At 39.5% G+C, this 20461-nt stretch overlaps 1 protein-coding gene and 1 long non-coding RNA gene across 3 annotated transcripts in view; one reads left to right on the forward strand and one right to left on the reverse strand.

Moving 5' to 3' along the window:
• The window catches only part of LOC133530279 (inactive dipeptidyl peptidase 10-like), a 539190-nt gene that overhangs the window by 271677 nt on the left and 247052 nt on the right, over nucleotides 1-20461 (reverse strand). The gene's annotated exons all lie outside the window — the stretch shown is intronic.
• Nucleotides 9109-10126, forward strand: LOC133529937 (uncharacterized). Its single transcript, XR_009801240.1, has 2 exons — nucleotides 9109-9350; nucleotides 9974-10126. It is a non-coding gene; the product is annotated as an uncharacterized LOC133529937 (long non-coding RNA).

Below are 20461 nucleotides of genomic sequence, written 5' to 3' on the forward strand. Positions count from 1 at the left end.
TATAAATACTTAAATACATAGAAAACACCCATGACTCAGGAACAAATATAATATAAAGAAATTCTATTCTATTCTATTCCATGTTCATCACACGAATAAATGCCCTTAACAGGATTTGAACCCGGGACCATCGGCTTCATATGCAGGGTCACTACCCACTAGGCCAGACCGGTCGTCAAATTATAAAGCTATCTTCAATTACAATTTTACGAAACCGCGTTTGGCGTCAGGTATCTTGATTTATCTCAGCAATTACAAAACTCATTGTTTAAAACACTGGTTATTCATGGCATCAACTTTATTTCTGTAGATCCCATTACACGATTGATTAACTTTTAGGTCACAAATCCTTTCTACGATAAGTACAAAAGCTCAATAGCTCTTGTTCAAAAAAAAATCTTACGAGCCATGCATTTCAGATGTTGCCGTTCGCGTTTAAGTTATTATTTTATTTTATTTTATTTTATTTTATTACAAGGAGATAAAACAGAAGCATACAAGTCAAGAACAACATAGACAGTGTATACGTAACTAGTACAGTATAGATTATGATGATTCCTTAGACATATCTCACTGAGAACATAAGTGGTATCAGAATGTAAACCTAGCAACATGCAAACTCTAATTTAACTATTTCCGCTACAAAATCTATATGCATTTACAACGAATCCTACTTCTTATTGTTTTATTTTGTACAATTTTGTCACAGCAGCCTTGAATGAGGCACGGGAGCATGAGAATAAATCTACATTCGAAAGTAACTTGTTGTGGTGGTCGCAAATTCTGTGTATAGGAGCCCGTTTGCCTGAGTTGGAACGCGTAATCGGTAAGCTAAATAAGTGTTTGGACCTGGTCAACTTCTGCGGAGTGCGGAACTGTAAGGCTGCGAGGAGCTGCGGGCAAGTTACCACCAGCTTCTCGATAAGTACAAATTACTCAACTTACAAAGCCGACGCCTCCTTCTGGACGCGATGGTTCTATATAACCTCTGCAATAACAAATTCGACTGTCCCAGCCTGACCGAGGCAATTTGCTACCGTGTACCGACGCGGGCTCGGCAGCGCGCTGTTCGCAAGCACCAGCTGTTTGCGGACTCGCGTTGCCGCACCCATGCTGGAGAACGTGATCCCCTATACAGGCTGGTTGAATGTAACAATTTGTATTTTAATGAAATTGACATTTTCAAGATATCTGACAATGTGTATAAGAAGAATGAGATTCAGTTGCTTCAAACAAAACATTACTAAAAGTCGCCCCGGTAGACCTTGCCGTTTTTACTCGCTCCTTAAAATGTATCTATACAAAACTACTTCTGCTAACACGATAATTAATTTGTTACTGTATCTATAAACCTGTGTTGTAACCGTAGCTGTGTTAATTTTAGTTTTATATCCTTTATATTGTTACCTAGCGCTATATATTGTAGATTTATCAGTAGGTAATCTAGTAAGCTGTGGACGATGTTGTTGGTCTCACACTTCATTATTCTTTGTATTTTAATTTTGTGTCTAAACCTGGAAAAAAAAAAAAATATAGCAGAGCAAATTGTATCAAAGATGCCTCTTAAAAAAATATGCAAATGGGATTCAAGCCTCTAAATTTTCCATGTAGATTAATTTAAACACGCACTTCAATTTTGAAGTTGTGATTTTTAATATTGATGATAATTAGGAACCCTATGAGCCGTATTGGTTATTAAGAAAATTAACTTTCTAAGCAAGGTCCTAGGATACATTTTGCGGACTCTTTAAGGTTTGATAAGCATTTACTGTGATGACCTTACTAAGAATCATATAATGAACGTCAAATTAATAAATCCAAAGAAAACGCGTTAGTCAGCTCAGGCCATTAAAATACGGACGTGTATGGCATACATGATGGATGAGACGTCACACTGATTTATATGACAGCTTCCAGATACGCTTTTCAAGTAATAATTTTTTAAAGAAATTTGGTTGAGATATTTTGGAGGGATTTATGCCTAAATTTGTGTCCATCATAATCTATTCAAATTTTAGAACGATAAAGTGGGTTTGCACGGCCTTTAAAAATACACTAAAATGTTCCATGACTTGCGAGTTATTTGTAATTTTAACATATTCCCACAAACATGAGTCGTATGGTATGGTATATAAAAAAGTAACGTAGACAGCAGCCGTCGAGTAAGGTTCATTTAGGCAGTGCGAAACCTGACTGATTGTGCGTATTTGATTAATCGATTAAATTAGTTGTACCTCAGTAGACATAAATGTAATGAGGCTCTTACGTAAGTTGTCTCATCTTTTATCTGAGACTTTAGGATAAATACAGCGGGTATTTTTGATACAACTGCATAATCAAATGTTAGTTATATATATATAGGCTTTAATGAAATTTCATACGTTTTATAAAAAATGGACGACTTTTATTTTTCAATTTCTTAATTCAGCAAGCAATGTATCACTACTTTGTTTTAACTAAAAATGTCGCATTAATGATGCGACGTCACAATTGTCATAAGTGACTATGATGTACGAAATACATTGCCGCTCGAAAAATATTCAAACATGTAGTTGAGACTTAAGTTTTTAAAAAATGTCTCAGAATTGTTTTATATAGGTAGCACTAAAACCTTCGTCTAATTTAAATTTGATATAACCATCAAAAATATATCTGCGGGATGCTTTAAGTATGCCAAGACGGTGTCAGATTGTTCAGGTAACTAGTTTTAGTGTAAGGACCTGAGTTTTTATAGAGGAACTCTTAAACAAATCCTTGGTGACTACCAATGTGGGTTTCGTCGTAATCAGGGGGCCTACCGCGAAAATCGAAGTTCGTCAATTGCGGGATTTTTCTCTGTCACTCTAATTACGTCTTAGTGAGAGTAAAAGAGAAAAATCCCCGCAATTGGCGAATTTCGGTTTTCGCGGTAGGCCCCCAGAGCACAGTTGACCACTCGGTCGCACAACTCTCCTCCTCAAACAACTCATGGAGGAACACTTTCTCCGTGGACTTTGCCAAAGCCTTTAATAATATATGAGTCAAAATAGGTGATGAGTTTAACGTCATCACTGGATTTAAACAAGGGATGCTATCGCTCTTTAACCTGGCAATCGTCATTAGAAAAGTACTGGAGGGAGAAGTCAGGTCTTTGCGAGACGTTTAGATAAGATTTTTCATTGGTTACATTCTAAACCATACGTTAGAAATGTAAGCCTGGCGCTGAATACGAAATTAGATGTCGTTCCCGAAGAATGAAAAGAATCGCACTCGTAGAATAACAGCGAGGTATATTCGGATTACAAAACATAATATTAATATCATACCGAACTCAGCGCGAAATGAGCGAGCTCTTTTTATGCTTTACTGTATTTTTGCAGGTCAGGTACTGTACCCCTAGTGTAAATTTATTCGATAGCGAAACGTGACGTACGCGTTTGCGTTAAGTCTCATTTTGTATGGGATTTTGAGTTTCCAAAACGTCCCGCTTGGCGCGCTGTTTCTAAATCCCATACAAAATGAGACTAAACACGCGTACGTCACGTCACAAAATAAATGTACACTAGGGGTTCTGATGTACGAATGTGATATCGTATGACTCATCGTCAAAGTTTATAATCATTTACTGTAAATACATGTCAATGGTTAAGGGTGAAACTCTGTAATTTGATTACCGATAAAATTGCTACACCACCTTTAGGGTGGAATCACGTCCATCAGCATCGAGCCACATTTTATATATTTCTATTATTTTTTGCAAACACAATGGAAGGCCGAAAACATAGGTATCTTCAACTTCAACTTCAACATTTATTCAGCAAATAGGCCACAAGGGCAATTTTACACGTCAACATGGAATTTACATACAAACAAAAACAAGCACATCAACAATTAAGTATAAAATAATACAAAAAATAACTAAAATAATAATAATAAAAAAAAAAAAGATACAAAAAAAAATCTAAAATTATTTAGAGGTGTAAATATCTCTAAATATCAGAACTAAATGACTTTTATCAAATTATCCTTAGAGATGTATAGATCTCTCTAAGAGTCAAAATTCCGTATAATTAAAACATTCATTAGGATAAAAGAAACATACGAGAACCGAATGAGGTGTCTCACTGTAATTATATACTTCATACTAACGAGCGGTTTTTTCATATATAAGATGCTGCTCAATGCTGATTCCACCCTTAAAATGTATCAACAGCTCGATGTTAGTGTTCATGATAGATGACAGTCATCAATATTATAGAAGTATTTCCCAATTTCTCATTAATCTGCAAATGGGTATACCCATTCACACATCGGTAAGTACTCAAGATTTGAAACCAATATACCTACATACTCAAACCACTTAAGCATGTCCCTGTGAAATAAGCGTTTTTGTACAAAACGCTAAAAATCCACGAGTGATATATGTCAGCTCTCACCGACATAAGGTGTCGTTCACACGTTGAGAGCTCATATTGCATGCCGGTAATAACGATCGGTAAAGAGCGGCCTTTATATCTCGTTTTGTGGTCTTCGCTGAGAATTCTGAGCATTTTAAAAAGCGCCCGTATTTTTCTAGACGTTATTTAAGAAAATATTGCATGTAGATACGTATATTGTACGTTTTATTTCCATAGTACTTAATAGTTGTATAAGTACTAAAATAATGTTAATGTTAAATAGTGTTGTTATGTTGTTAGATATAGCTTTTGCAAGTTTGATTTGTATACTTTTATGTATGAAGTTCATCAATTTTATTGGCTTGTAGTACCTACTTACCAAAAAATTGTCATAGATGGATTCGTACATACTTACAACTATATGTAGTCAGCTACAGAGATAGTTGACCCCCCCTGCAAACTAATTTCTATGCAGGGGGTCAATTATGTTTACAGCTGACTGTAAACACAGCTGCAAAAGCGCATATAACCAGTTTATGAATGGAATTTTGCAGCTCGCTCTACATATACTTCAAATTCATTATCCTTCAGACTTCGCCAGCCGAGTAAAAAAGAACAAATCGTCAATTGCAATTTCCAATCCTCAAACAGAAGGTAAATTCAAATCAAATAACCAGCCTGAGCGAGTTTCCACCGGTTTAAACCAGTCCAAAGCAGTTTAAACCGGTTTACGGCGAACGAACGTTGTCTACAATCTCATTTGACTAAGCAACGGCTTCTTCGAATCCATGTAGTTCGCGAACTTGTGAAGTGCCTCGTAAAAATTTGGATTAGCAAAGTTTTTGAGTTAAACATTTTGAATAAAGTTTAGGAGAGCCTTAATAAAATCTGGAGAACTTGTGCCTGCTTCGCTGAGGGTATTCTGAGCTAAGGCCTAAAATACAGATGACTGGCATTTTTCTTCGACTTTCACACAGATTTTGAAACCATTCTAGAATTTTATTTTATTTTTCATGCGGGCGCGATACCTAAAGCCATCCAACTGCGACACAAACTCGTACATCCATAGGTTATTCATCACAAGTAGCGTCATGTTTCGCAATTGTAAACTACGAGTAAGTATTACATATCTCACATGTGAACGCTGGCTGGCTGCCAAATATGCGATTGATTTAAAGTTTTGGCAATGTGCAGCTACAATGGGGATGATACCCCGACCTATATTTACAGTATAATTCACTCATGAAGTCATGGCGGAAATTGTTGAGACTTAAAAAAGCCACTTTACAATTTTCTTGACAGAATCTACAAAATGTGGAGGAACTTTATTCAATTTAAAACAAAACTATGTAAGTAAACAACATCTGTACCCCTAGTGTAAATATATTTGATAGCATGACGTAACGTACGCGTTGACGTTAAGTCTCATTTTGTATGGGATTTTGAGTTTCCAAAACGTCCCGCTTGGCGCGCTGTTTCTAAATCCGAGACGCGCGTACATCATGTCACGCTATCAAATAAATTTACACTAGGGGCTCTGATCGAAATTTTACCAGATGACCTACTTGTACTTCTATGCAAAAAATTTAAGTGAAGGTTACTCGTACTTTGACAGCGTACGTCATGACACCTATAGTTGTCCTTAGCGCTGTGGGCACGACTAGTAACGACGCCTTTAAAGGTTCTTGGCGTTCAAAGGGTTAAAGCTTATAAACACGAATAAAATACAGAAGTAAAAGTATATGTAGTAGTATTTATTCGGTTAATTGAAATTATTTATTTCAGGCACAAGTTTCATGTAATATGTTTGTCGGAGCATGTCTCCTGAAAACCCTGAAGGACGTATTTCAGCGCTACAGTTCATACTTCATGGCTTTAGACGCCTATTCAAAATCGATTAGCAATGTTTTTACTTTTTTGTAACTAGATTAATTATGTTGTGAAGAGAGCAACGCCATCTATTGGCATTTTGAACTAAGACTACAGGTAGAAGGCATTGGAACGTCAAGGTGGCAGTTTTGTCGTTATATTGGTAGACTGGTCAATCAGGTTGGCCAACAGTGACTTTTAGGCGAGAGCAGTGGGGCTGGCATTCTGGATCGGACCGTGCTTAGAGATCGGACGTTAGCCAACATTGTGCCAAATTCGCCACGTTCCTGAAGGATTATTTTGAAAGCCTATAGAATCCAGCGTTCTTTAACCGTTTTATTCTGAGTGTTATTGTGATTTCATAAGTGTCAACAGAAGTTTACTTTTGTGAAATAAAGATGTTAACGTTTTCATGTGATCCTTTGATTTGAATCTAATCGACTTCAATCCAAAGAACGATTTGTTATTTTCAACATTTAGTACTAGAATATAGTAGGCACTAGTATGGTTAATTCATCCGAATGTTTATTTCATGCACTGCTGGCATACTAATTAAGCTGTGAAGTAATATATCGAGATACTGCGCCTCCCTGCCTTAGGCTATCCCTCCGCCATGTTTATATAAATAATCTCTAAAAGTTTGACTTATTTCTAGTCTGCGTTGGTATCTGAGTCATCGCATGCACCATCGCGTACGTAAGGGTCTCGAGGGATGGCACACATTCTTCTGGAAATAAAATATATGAAGGTGTAATGGTAAATGGGTAAAAAGAACATAGTTTAATTTGCACCATTCCATAAAGTGTTATTCTACTCCGGTGTCCAAGTAAACTAGGCAGTGTGATGAGCTTTCGAAAACTACAATAATATGAAAGCTTTAATTGAGATTGCTGGGATTTGAGTTTTCGCAGCTGTATGCAGGTTTCCTTACTGTTATTGACCGCCAAATTCAGAGATGAGTATAAGTTACATATTGAACTTACGCCCTTCTGTTTCAAAGTACACTCTCTGCGGCTAATGGAAAGCATTAATTCTCTTAACATTAAATCTAGGCCTTTCTTTACGCAGCTCGCCACAGACTTTAGGCGTTTCAAAGTTGTCCAGATCAGATAGTTCCCCTTTATGATATAGATACAATATGCTTGTTTATGCCTACACAGATATCGGGTATGTAACAGAAATATTGTTTTTTCAAAGTAGCGGATTCTCACGTGGAGTAACTGCTGTAAGTGCCGCCGCAGACAGGTCTACAAATACTCTCGGTTTCGGCACATGCGAACAACTCAACTGCTGGTTTAAGCTGGCCTGAAATAACGAAATCGTTTTACACAAATCGATCTACTTAGATAAGGATAAATCACTTTACATATAAGTAGTTACCCATATAGATCGGTAAGAATAGAATAACAATATTAAATATTCATTCTCTTCTCATCTCTCATTCTGAAACGGCACTTTTGCAGGCGGTGAACCTATCAATTGAGCCAGCCATATCGTTAATATTTTATATTCTTTTAAAATTAATTTACCAAGAAAGATTCTCATCATTAAATTCGCCAATGAAATTTTTCATTATCATTATTACACACACATGCACATGGCACATTAACACAAGATTGTTTTTTGTCGAAGAAACACAATGAATGCAGTTGATGTAGGTATTGTTATCGCTAGTTGTGTGGACTCATACTTCATACTTTTCAAGACAGGCTTGCGCTCAGAGGCTTTGCTCGCAGAATATTCTTCCTCTTACAATAGAGTCTGTTCGAAAAGAGAAGACTCGTGGAAGGTATTGGGCCCCATACATTCCACGACTCTTCTTTTTCCGCACAGACTCTTATAGCGATGCAAGTTATTTTAAGGTGAAATTTTTTACCTCTTAGGCTGTCCTCTTGTAAGATGACTACATTTCATCATAGTTACATACATCTGTACAGTACGTGGCTGTGTTCAGCATGACCTTGACGCGTAAAGAAGTAAATGCATCTGTCATCGGAGAATAATATATGATGTTGTTGATAATATAGATGTCAACACAATGGAAAAATCAACGATGATTAACTCTGGCCAACGTCCAACTTTTTAAAGTGTAGATGTCGCTAGCGACGTTGTCACAGTTACAATGGCTAAATTAGCGTTAAATGATGGATGGTCAGACAGCGGAATTGGTAACGCGTTGGACCGGCAGTTCAAAGATGTTCGAGTCCCACGTTGGCCAGAGTTGGTCATCGTTAGTTTTTTCATTGTGATTGACATGTGCATATACAATTCATAGATTGTAGTGTAGTGCATCCCACAAAAAAAAGGAAATATATTAACATTTATGAAGATAATACGTTTGATTTTTCTCTGACGAAAGTCACCGTGTTTTTCTATGTTGTTTATGATTATGAAATGTTTGTTTGGCTATTATTAGATTTTAATAAATATAATTAAATTCATATTGAACCATGTTTTTATTTTAAATGAATAATATGCACGGTATGAAATTACAATACTTCTTTCTAGAAGTCATTGACGTCGTATTATTTAAATGTTGCCTTGTTTATCCAGTATTGTATTAAGTCCTATAAAAGAGACCCTTAGTTTGATAAACACATCAGTTTGATAACTGCAAAGGTACTGCACCTAACAGAACATGAGAATTATACTTGGTAAGAGGATCAATCTTTTAAAATTGTTATTATGTCAATAACAGGTTATAATTGGGCACGCTTTTTATTGATAGACAGATACCATTGTCAGATTTGTAAATACGTTGTAACAGAAAATAAGAATTTTACTCAGAACAACTTTCTAAATTTAACAACTTTCTAAATTTGTTATGCCCGTATAGCCGGGAGTCTGCCAATGTATATTTTTTAAAGATATTCTACACTGTTCAATTTTATCTTTCTTCGTCGCTTCAGATAGATAGACCTCTGATTATATTACTGTGATAACTAGTGACTTTAAAAATGACTAACCCCTAGAACTTGTTTTAGTGTTGACGTTGATCACCGCACTACTGGGATGTGCATTGGCGGTGGCAGAGAGCTGCATATGTTCTAAGATATATGCCCCCGTATGCTCAACATCTGGGAACACTTTTTCGAACAATTGCACGTAAGGAACTCCATTGTATTTTAGTACGGGCGATTTTCCGCAACTCGACGACTGGCGCCTATTTTGCTTAATAAGGGGGGGGGGGGGGGGGGAGCCCATCTCCTCAAGGAATCCTATCAAACCTTTGATGTTGAGTAGGACCTCAGGGAGGTGAGGTCTCTCAGGGATCCGAGATGTTTTGCTCTGTATGGGGCCACTCCGCTGCATTCCAGCACCACGTGAGAGGCTGTTTCTTCTGTCTCCATGCATCCTCGGCATAGGGGACTGTCTGTGACACCTGTTATGAAAAGATGTTTGTTAAATAGTCCATGACCTGTTATGACACTGGTTACCATACTCAGTCGGACCTTCCCTAGTTGCAGGAGCGTCCTTGTGAGCTTTCCGTTGATGCCAGGCATGGCTTCTTTTGCCTCCAACTCCATCATGATTATCAACAGTCTGGCGCCCCTCACGGCGCTATAAGACCTCAATTTAGTCTAATCTTTTAGTCATAACCGTTCCAAATATCTAATGTCTTGTGCTACTAACAGGTTCCGCTATAGTGACCTGTGTCATATAAATGTAATATAGTCTTCTTGGTAGTGCGTGACCATTTTCAATTTATATATTAAACTCTCTTTCAGGAGGAAGTGCGCAAATGAGGACTTTGCTTACAACGGAGAATGTTGCCCCTAGTACGTAGTATTAATGAGATAAACAGCTCTCAATACTGCTGGGATACGTACTTATTCATATAACACTAAAATAATATGCAATAAACTACCTACTGAAACTAATTTCTTAAGTTTTATTTCGACTACTTTGACATCTGTATTAAATTGTATTCCCTTAAATACGGCCACGCCGGCGTTTATAGCTGATTTAAATAACAGGTTCTTGAATAAAATGTTAGGTTCACTTTATTTTTACGACCGGTTTGGCCTAGTGGGTAGTGACCCGTGCCTACGAAGCTGATGGTCCCGGGTTCAAATCCTGGTAAGCATGAGCATGGATATTTGTTCCTGAGTCATGGGTGTTTTCTATGTATTTAAGTATTTATAAATATATATATATTATATATATCGTTGTCTATCGTTGAGCTCACTGTGAGACTAGTCAATTTGTGTAATAATGTCCTATAATATTTATTTATTATTTATTTATAATATTTATTATTTTATTTTCAAAAAACTACTGTATGTGTAGGTATGTGTAATTTTATTAGCTTAAATCATACACAACTTCCTTACGGGCGAAACAAAAGTAGTAAGATAGTTCGTAGTCAGACGTCAACTCGACAAGTTGTCTCGTACCTATTATCACAGGTTGAGCTTGATATCGTATCGCTCCCTCGCGTTCTCTTGGTACCTATCTTTAACGGTCGAGCTCGATTATATATCGCTCCCTACTTATTATTGTAATTAGTGTTAGTTTAGTATTGAGTTGTGTTAATATAGATTTATTGTTGTTACCGCGTCTGAACTTTTTATTTGCAACAATCCCAACACCTAAGTACATATACCAGACCCCACTGCCAAGCTATTACTTAGGTGTTTAAAAGTTGACGCCATACCAAAAACATTGTGGGTACCGTAACGGTCACTACACGTAGCTTTCGTATGCGAAGCAAGGCGATAGCAGAGAAGCGAAGAAATGAGAAAAGCAGCTTCAACTTTAAATTATAATCATAAAAACTAAAGAGAAAGCGTTACAATATGAATTTGCGTAAGCGGCAGTTATACAAAACAAGTGCGCGGGCGCATATGAACGCGGTCAGAGAGCGAGTGTCGGCTGCCGATGCAGTGAGGGAACCGGCCCTCGAGGCGACGGCGGGTGTTGCGCGCGGCGTGCGGGACGTGTGACGTATGCGCTGCCCCTTTGTGTCCGCGCGTCTGGCCGATGGTTCAAGCGCCATAAGCGGAGCGGGTCGGGTAGCGAGTTACCGCTACAAGTACTCCCCCGCTGAGACCGTGACTACGGGCGATAGTAATCTGGGAATCTGACTGCCCGCCCACTCTTTGTTCTTCTCTCGGTCTCTTGCTCGATCGTTCTGCTGATATCAGGAGTACCAGTACGTGCCAGTTGCTCGTCCTTTGCCATATAAGCCGGTTTGAGGCGATCTATGGTGACGGTAACTTCTTTACCCTGCACGAGTATGTCGTATGTTTTCGATCCCCTTCTAACGACCTTGTACGGCCCAAGATATGCTGCCTTAAGAGGTCTTCGTGCTGGACCCTGCCGTAGAAAGACATGTGTAGCTGTGTTGAGGTCTTTGGGGATGTAGAATGGTCGAGTACCATGGCGGGATGACGGCTGTGGAACCAACTTGGCCATATGAGAACGAAGCCGGCTGGCGTAGTCTTCGTAGTCGACCACCTGATCGGGTGATGAAGTCAGGAACTGCCCAGGCAAGCGGAGTGGCTCGCCATAGACCAGCTCAGCTGCAGATGCCTGGATATCTTCCTTCCAGGCGCTCCTAATCCCAAGAAGTACTAAAGGTAAGACCTCAGTCCATGATGGCGACGCATAGCACGTGATGGCGGCCTTGAGCTGCCGATGCAGACGTTCCAACATCCCATTTGCCGCAGGATGGTACGCGGTCGTAGTGTGGTGCTCGGTGCCCATCAGTTTCGCCAAGGACTGGAACATGCGCGACTCAAACTGGCGGCCGCGGTCCGTTGTGATGCGCTCTGGACAACCGAAGCGTGAGACCCAGCCAGCCAGGAATGCGGCCGCGCAGGTCTCTGCTGTGATGTCCTTCAGTGGGTACGCCTCAGGCCATCGCGTGAAGCGGTCGATGGCTGTGAGGCAGTACCTGAAATCATTAGATGGGGGTAAGGGACCGACAATGTCAATGTGGACATGTCGAAAACGGGCTTGAGGTGGCTTGAATTGTCCAATTGGTGAGGAAGTATGCTTCGTTATTTTGCAACGCTGACAGTGTATACACTCCCTTGCCCATTGTCGACAGTCTTGCCTCACGCCAGGCCATACGAATCTATGCGTGACCAATCGTACCGTAGTTTTTACGCCAGGATGGCTTAGGTTGTGGAGAGCATGGAATACCTGACGCCGATGCGTTGGCGTGATGTACGGTCTAGGCTCTGGAGTTGACACGTCGCAGTAGATTGGCATGTTTGAATGCGGAGTTGTTACCTTCTGCAGGTCTAGCGAAGAACCATCTCTGAGTAGGTCCTGCAACTCAGTGTCTGCCTCCTGGTCGCGGGCTAAAGACTGGTAATCAAAGGGAGTAAAGGCGAGTTCCTCAATTCGTGATAGCGTGTCTGCCACTGCATTGTCTCTGCCGGCTATAAATCTGACATCAGTGGTGAATTGGGAAATATAATCCAGGTATCTATACTGACGTGGTGAACAGTTGTCTCTGCGTGTGCTGAATGCGTATGTGAGTGGCTTGTGGTCAGTATAGATACTGAAAGTACGCGCTTCGACCATGTACCTAAAGTACCGAATAGCCTCGTAAATTGCAAGAAGCTCTCTGTCATACGGGCTGTACTTTCGTTGTGCTGCGTTTAGCTTCCGCGAAAAGAAAGCTAATGGCTCCCACGCGCCATTTTTAAACTGTTGGAGCACAGCACCGATCGCGACGTCTGATGCATCTGTCTGGATTGCGAGCTCGGCCTTGGAGTCTGGATGAGCCAAAAGTGCTGCCTGTGCCAATCTGTACTTACAGGTTTCAAAGGCCTCCGTTTGCTCTGCGTTCAGGTCGATCGGCTTGGAACCTTTCGTCTGATCACCGCCGAGTAGTAAATGGAGTGGAGCTTGTATTGCTGCTGCCCCAGGGATAAAACGACGGTAAAAATTCATCATACCCAGGAATCTCCTTAACTCCTTCGTATTCTGAGGTACCGGAAATTCCTGGACGGCTTGTACCTTACTTTCCAAAGGGCTGATACCTTGTGCGGATACTGCGTGCCCTAAGAAGGTGACCTTGGATTGACCGAAGACGCACTTTGCTGTATTTATTAGCATCCCGAAGTCCTGCAGTCGTCCGAACAGCTGGCGGAGATGCTGTTGATGCTGAGCTTCTGACTCTGAGTAGACGATTATGTCGTCAATGTATCCAAAGCAAAAATCGAGTCCCTTCAGCACTTCATCCAGAAAGCGCTGGAATGTCTGAGCTGCATTTCTGAGGCCAAACGTCATGTAAGGGAACTCGAACAAGCCAAAAGGCGTGGTGATAGCGGTCTTGGGTATGTCGTCGACAAAAACTGGTATTTGATTATACGCCTTGACTAAGTCTATGGTACTAAAGATCTTCTTACCTGCCAGCTGGTAAGCGAAGTCTTGTATGTGCGGCACTGGGTAACAATCAGGTATGGTTCGTGCGTTGAGAGCCCTGTAGTCTCCACACGGTCTCCAGCCGTCATTCTTTTTGCGTGCCAAATGTAGTGGAGAGGACCATGCACTCTCTGATCTTCGAGCAGTACCGTTGCGGACCATATCCTCGAACTCCTTTTTTGCTATAGCCAGTCTCTCTGGATCCAGGCGACGCGGACGGCCGGAGACCGGTGGTCCTGGAGTGGTCCTGATGTGATGCTCTGTACTATGCTTTGGAGTGCCCGGCTTACCAGCTGGACGGGTAATGTCTGGGTACTTACTAAGTAGTTCACGGAAAGGCGTACTCGCACTTTCCAAGGCCATCATGTGTATGGAATATATTTCCTCGCTGCTACCAGGGACCCTGGCCGGAGTGGTGAGTAAAGTTATGGCGTCGACCAGGCGTTGGTTTCGGACATCGACGAGAAGGTTGTAGAATCCTAAAAAGTCGACGCCGATGATGGGTTTAGAGACGTCAGCAACTGTGAAGCGCCACTCGAATGCTCGCCGGAGTCCTAGATCAATATGGAGGTTCAGGAGTCCATAAGTGGCAATCTCTGTGCCGTTAGCGGCAAATAGGAGATATTTCGTCCTGGGACATGCCCCCCGAACAGCTGACCTCGGAAAAACACACAGGTCTGAACCCGTGTCTATTAGGTATTGCACCTTCGTCGTACGGTCAGTGATGAACAGGCGGCGGGTTGTTGTTGTTGGGCAGTCGCTCGCCGCTACTAGTGGCCGCCCTGAGCGTTTCCCGAACGGTAACTGCATGGCTGCTTGCATGTCTTTGCTTTGTTGCCAAAAGTAAAATGATACCAGCAATGTGGATGACCTTCGGGACGTTGTCTGGAGCGGGATCGGCCTCTTGACCTTGAATGGGAGCGAGAACGCCTGCGGCTATTGAATGAACCAGACCTATGACCTTGAACCTTAAGGAGGCTTTCTACTTGCCGTGTCAATTCCTCTACTCGCTGTTCCAAAGCGGTACCTGGCACGCTCGAGGAGGTGCTAGCAACCTTGTAGGATGGCTGCGCTACGTCGATGACCTTGTCTGCCAGGCCTGCCAGGGTGTCGAGGTCCAAGGTAGGCTGAAATGCAACAACAGTCTGTACATTAGGTGGTAATCTACTGGTCCAAATAGTCCGAATAAATTCCTGCGGCATGTGCGGTCCAGCTAAATCCATAAGATGCCTCAGAAACTCGGTTGGCTTTCTGTCTCCAATTTCCTCATGCTGGAGCAATTGCAGGGTTTTCTTTTCACGAGAGACAGAAATACGTTGAATGAGCTCGCTTTTTAATTTAGTATACTTGCCAGTAGCTGGAGGATTACGAAGAATGTCCTTGATTTTGACTGCGTACTCTGGGTCGAGCTGGCCGCACACGAAATGGTATTTTGTCTCGTCCAAAGTGATGCCAGAAAGACTGAATTGGCTTTCTAATTGCGCGAACCAAACCTCTGGTTCATCTGGCCAAAACGGTGGCGGACGCACACCCACTCGAAACACATCACTTGGACCACCACCCAAATGTACCGTACCTGGACCGGATCTGTTGCTAGCCTCTGTCGGAATACCTGAACCACCACTTGTATTTTGCACATTTCCCGTTCCATTAGGCATTGCTGAAAGTTCTTTCTTGCCGCCGATGAATGTGTCCACTTTCCTTTTGTCGCGGGTCACCAATTTGTGGGTACCGTAACGGTCACTACACGTAGCTTTCGTATGCGAAGCAAGGCGATAGCAGAGAAGCGAAGAAATGAGAAAAGCAGCTTCAACTTTAAATTATAATCATAAAAACTAAAGAGAAAGCGTTACAATATGAATTTGCGTAAGCGGCAGTTATACAAAACAAGTGCGCGGGCGCATATGAACGCGGTCAGAGAGCGAGTGTCGGGTGCCGATGCAGTGAGGGAACCGGCCCTCGAGGCGACGGCGGGTGTTGCGCGCGGCGTGCGGGACGTGTGACGTATGCGCTGCCCCTTTGTGTCCGCGCGTCTGGCCGATGGTTCAAGCGCCATAAGCGGAGCGGGTCGGGTAGCGAGTTACCGCTACAACATTACTAAGTTCCTATCTCAAAAAAGTTTGATTAAATTAAATTTGATGGTTTACCTTATAATATTATTTTTCTCAAACTTGTAATGAAATGTTGACATGACTTACTTCAAATTAGGTCCGGAAATACTACATACCAGGTGCGATGAGTGAAGATGATATGTAAAGGAATTTCATACAGCCTTACACACCTAGGCCTGTAAGGCAACCTTCTTTTGTTTTTAAACGTCAAATTATGGCACGTCTTGGCATTCAACCATAAAAAACCTATAAGCAAAATTCTGCCATTATGCTTTTTTTCTTTTTTTGTCTTTTTCTTTCTTTTTTGTGTATGTTAAATATTATTTCAGGCTTTTAAAGGGGTTTTCGTTCCCCTTTGTAACCCTACGCACTGAATAACCTATCACATCAGGACATGAAACAATCATCATCATCATCATCATCCTATTTATTATTATTATTTCATTGCAAGTTTGAGAAAAGCACTATACAAATCTCGGCGAGAAACGGGGTTGCCGGCCGCGTATCCCTATCCGACCTCGCTAAGCTCGGCCGTCTATATCTACTTTGCCTGCAACTCTTCGTTTCCCGTCCTCTATAGTAATGTACTATTAAACCGATAATTCAACATGTATTAGAGTGGAGTTGGAGTTAATAAATGTATCTAAAGAATTGTTTGCGATACCGCCATGGTAATTAAATGTTATCTGAGTTATCTCACTTAGCATACTTGCATAAAACTGGAACTTTATTTCGTTACTCGCGTTCCATCGTTGACGATATGAGGATTTTATTTGGTGAGTAATACTAGTAGCTTATTTATGATTTTAAAAGAAAACTTCATGTTGCATTTATTTCTTTTACCTAAAGTTTTTTTGACATTTTTTCTAGTGTTTAATAGTTAATAAATAGTAGTAGTAGTTATATTGTGCAACGAGGGGGGTAAGTGAGATTTTGCAAACGAGGTCGTTAGAGGCACGATAGCCTCAAGTTCTTACCCCCGGAATTACACACAATGTTTTTCATCACTAAATTTTAAGTCAAATAATTCTTAAATACGGTGACATTTCAAACAATCGTCCCCCCATATTGTTATTCTTTGACAGGTTAAGTACCGAAGGCACAGACATATTCAGCCACGATTAAAAATTATGTTAATTTTTTTTATGATATTAGTGAATCAATACAAAATTTTAAAATTCTTACTTTTTAGATAATTTGGTTTAGTAATTTGACATTGACACACATTGACATTTTTTTTTCCCAATATTTTTCTGTACGGCTTCTTTTATAAATGTAATTTATTTTTGTGATTACCTAATATTTGAATGCTGAAATTCCAGCCGAACATGTAAAGAACTGAATTTGTATATTAACAGGTGCCTTCGATGCCTAATCTGTCAACAAATTACAAAATGGCGGACGAATGTTTGATAATAATGCTTAAAATTTAGTTTTTTCTTCGCAACTGTAATGAAAAGCATTGTGTGTAACTCCGGGGGTAAGAATATTGCAAACTCGGGTCTTTAATTCCTTCCCGTTTTTGAAGTTACCCCAATGCACGTTATCTGTCGTGTTTCAGTTTTAACTTTGTTATTCTTACTGGCTGCGTCTACATTGGCAGCGAAATGTTTATGTCATAGTTTCCTGTATTCTCCCGTGTGTTCTACCCTCGGGCACACCTTCAACAATAACTGCACGTAAGGCATATTATCATCAACAACGTCCTTTATAAATTCCATTGTATTAATTATTTTTATGAGCTTTTATTTATTAAATATATTGAATCATGCAAGCTAAACCACTTGCCATTATTCGATTGAGCTGAAACTTTACATACATATGTAAGTTGGGTGAAAATGCAAATATCAAATATGGTGCCATAGAGTTGATGTGGACAGAGGGTACAGTCATAAGACCTCTGTGATAAAACAACGTAATCTCATTGTGTTTCTTAAACGTTGCCTCTGTTGAAAGAAAAGTAGAGTCAGTAATAATAAATGCTGATATCAAAAATGAGATTTTTGACTAAAAATTATTTTCTAGCAGACTATAGGAAGAGTTATGGCTTCATCTGTCTATGTTTGTATTGTGAATTACACTAAATTATTAAAACTACAACTTTTGTTTATAGCCATAGACCAGTAAAAATACGGTTGTGCGAAAAGTTTAATTTAATTATAACAGCCCGGTTTTTAAAATAATATTCTACTAAAATATTATCAGATAATAATGTATGTACAGGAATTCTAAAAATACGTAAGTAAGTAAATAGAAAAAAACCCGGCCAAGTGCAAGTTCATTTAACTCACGCACTGAAGGTTCCATATGAACTTAACTCATGCAACTATGACTGGTTTTAGTTCGTATATAATCCTAAAGTCATGATATATCCGTGAAACTAAAAACATCAGCTATTATTTTCAATTCGTCGTAGTTCCAGTTCGTATTATAACTGGAGTTTTAGGTGTCAATCGATTTATTTCAATGCCATGAATGGTAACAAAACATTTTACCTATTTAACCGACTGAAAGATATGTATTTTATTATTTATAACAAGAAGTCCCTATATCAATTTTCAGACCTTTAGCATCAAAATTTGTGGAAGTTCTATACAAAATTTCATTCCCTAGTTTAAGGGGTTGGGGGTAAAACCTTCACTAGATCAGCACCAGCTTACGTACCAAATTCCAGCTCTCTAGGATATCAGGAAGTACCCTAAGAGTTTTGATGATTATCAGAGAGTGAGTGATTGAGTGTGCCAGTATCTAAAGTATAAGAACTATGAAATTGAAACGTTCTTAGTTTAATAAGTCCACTATTTACATCATGTCCCAATATTTTTGTTTATCTGGTATAATCCAAACCAAAGTTATGAGGGTTCAAATGGACGAAGCGCTTTGAGAAAAGGTAGGTAGTGCCCTTGCGCTTCGCTTGGCTCGTCTTGGCGGGGGCACTACCGTGCCTGCAGATCAATGTATTTTATGTACAGTATTATTATTATTTTTTTCAAATTTCCCTACTCTAATTTTACTGGTTTCAGGAGAAAATGCGCAATGGAGCCGTTTGCCTACAATGGAAGATGTAATTAAGCATGGATATCGGGACTTACTTAAGAGTAAAAACTAAAATTATTTAAATATCTATGGAATTAATTTGTAGTAAAATGACATTTGGCATTTTTACAAGCTTTTATTACAAGCTTTTATTTACTTTCACCTGACCGTTGTCTGTTTGTAATTAAATCTTGCAAGTTAAATTTGATCCACTTCCCGGTTTCCGATTGAGCTGAAAATTTACATATGTTAGTCGGGTGACAATGCAATATTATGGTACCATCGAGCTGATCTGATGATGGAGACAATAGGTGGAGATAGGAACTCTGTGATAAAACAAAGCAACCTAATTGTGTTTGGGGTTTTTATAATTGTCTCGATGAGTATTAGTTGCCTGTGGAAAGAAAAGTACAGTCAGCGATAAAAGCTTGTACCAAAATTGAATTTTTTGCCAATTACTTATTCAGGCTTTAGTTTTACCAGTCCCGTTGTGTTAAAGTATATTTGTTACCAAATCTTGATAGCTAAATTAGGCCCACTGCTCAACTCCATTGAGTTGTATTTAAAACCAATCTTAAATTAAAAAGGGTTTTATTGACATGACTCTTATTTTACTCTAATCTTGTAATTATTCCATAATGTAATAAAAATATACAAATATATTATGTTCTTTGATTTAAATGTATTTAAATAAAATTAAGTAGAAAAAACATCGAATACCGGAGGGTACTGTCATATTTTGAATATCTCAAAACAAACATGAACATCATTAAGACCCCGTGCATTCAAGTTATTCTCTCACTCTCACTGAACGTAAGTGTGAGCGAGACGGCTGTGCGTGCCCGAGATATTATATTTTTGAGTTGTCATATTTACAAATATGACAACTCAAAAATATATCTCGAGTTTTAAGAAAAAAGTAATTAATGGATACGATTAAAAATAAAATCGTGCATTTTTAGAAGCATATTTATATTTTTAGCTTTTGTGCAATAATTATTGCAAATGTGTAAGGTGCATTTTAGATTGTTTGTGATTTTTTGGATAGTTAAGAAAACAGGTTTCAAATTGAAGTAGTTACCAAAAAAAGGCCTTAAGATTGCTCGAAATAAATGGCCAAGAGCATGTCGGGCCATCCTCGGTTTGGGTGCCATAGTTACCATTCTGTCAGAATGAGCTCAACGGGGACTATTACTCGTAATAAGTATAATCTACATTACAATCAAAAGGGAGTATTACTTATGCATCGCTTTGCGCGTCTTTTTACTAAGAAGAGAAGACTATTTGCAATAATTCAAAAGCGACCAGACCGATTGTATTCGCTGTAATTTCGATTTATATAATTTAATGAAGCTTTTGTTGAACGATTTTATTTTCATGTTTTTTGGACCCACGGTTCAAAATTTTGAGGGGGACTACATTTTTTTCTTTCGGAGCGATTATTTCCGAGAATAATCACTTTATCCCAAAATAATGGTTGGTAACCCGTATTCATTTTGAAAGACCTATCTATTAACGATATCCAACTATTTCGTTAAAGTGAAAAAAAAAAATCAAAAATAACTATTTGATATGGGAGATACCGCAAAAAAAAATTATGTACTTGTTTTTATTTTACCGCTCTCTTGCCATATATGATATCCATGCCAAGTTGCAGCTTTCTACCATCAACGATCACGAAGCAAA

This window comes from Cydia pomonella, chromosome 22 (assembly GCF_033807575.1).
Source record: "Cydia pomonella isolate Wapato2018A chromosome 22, ilCydPomo1, whole genome shotgun sequence".
Taxonomy (NCBI): domain Eukaryota; kingdom Metazoa; phylum Arthropoda; class Insecta; order Lepidoptera; family Tortricidae; genus Cydia; species Cydia pomonella.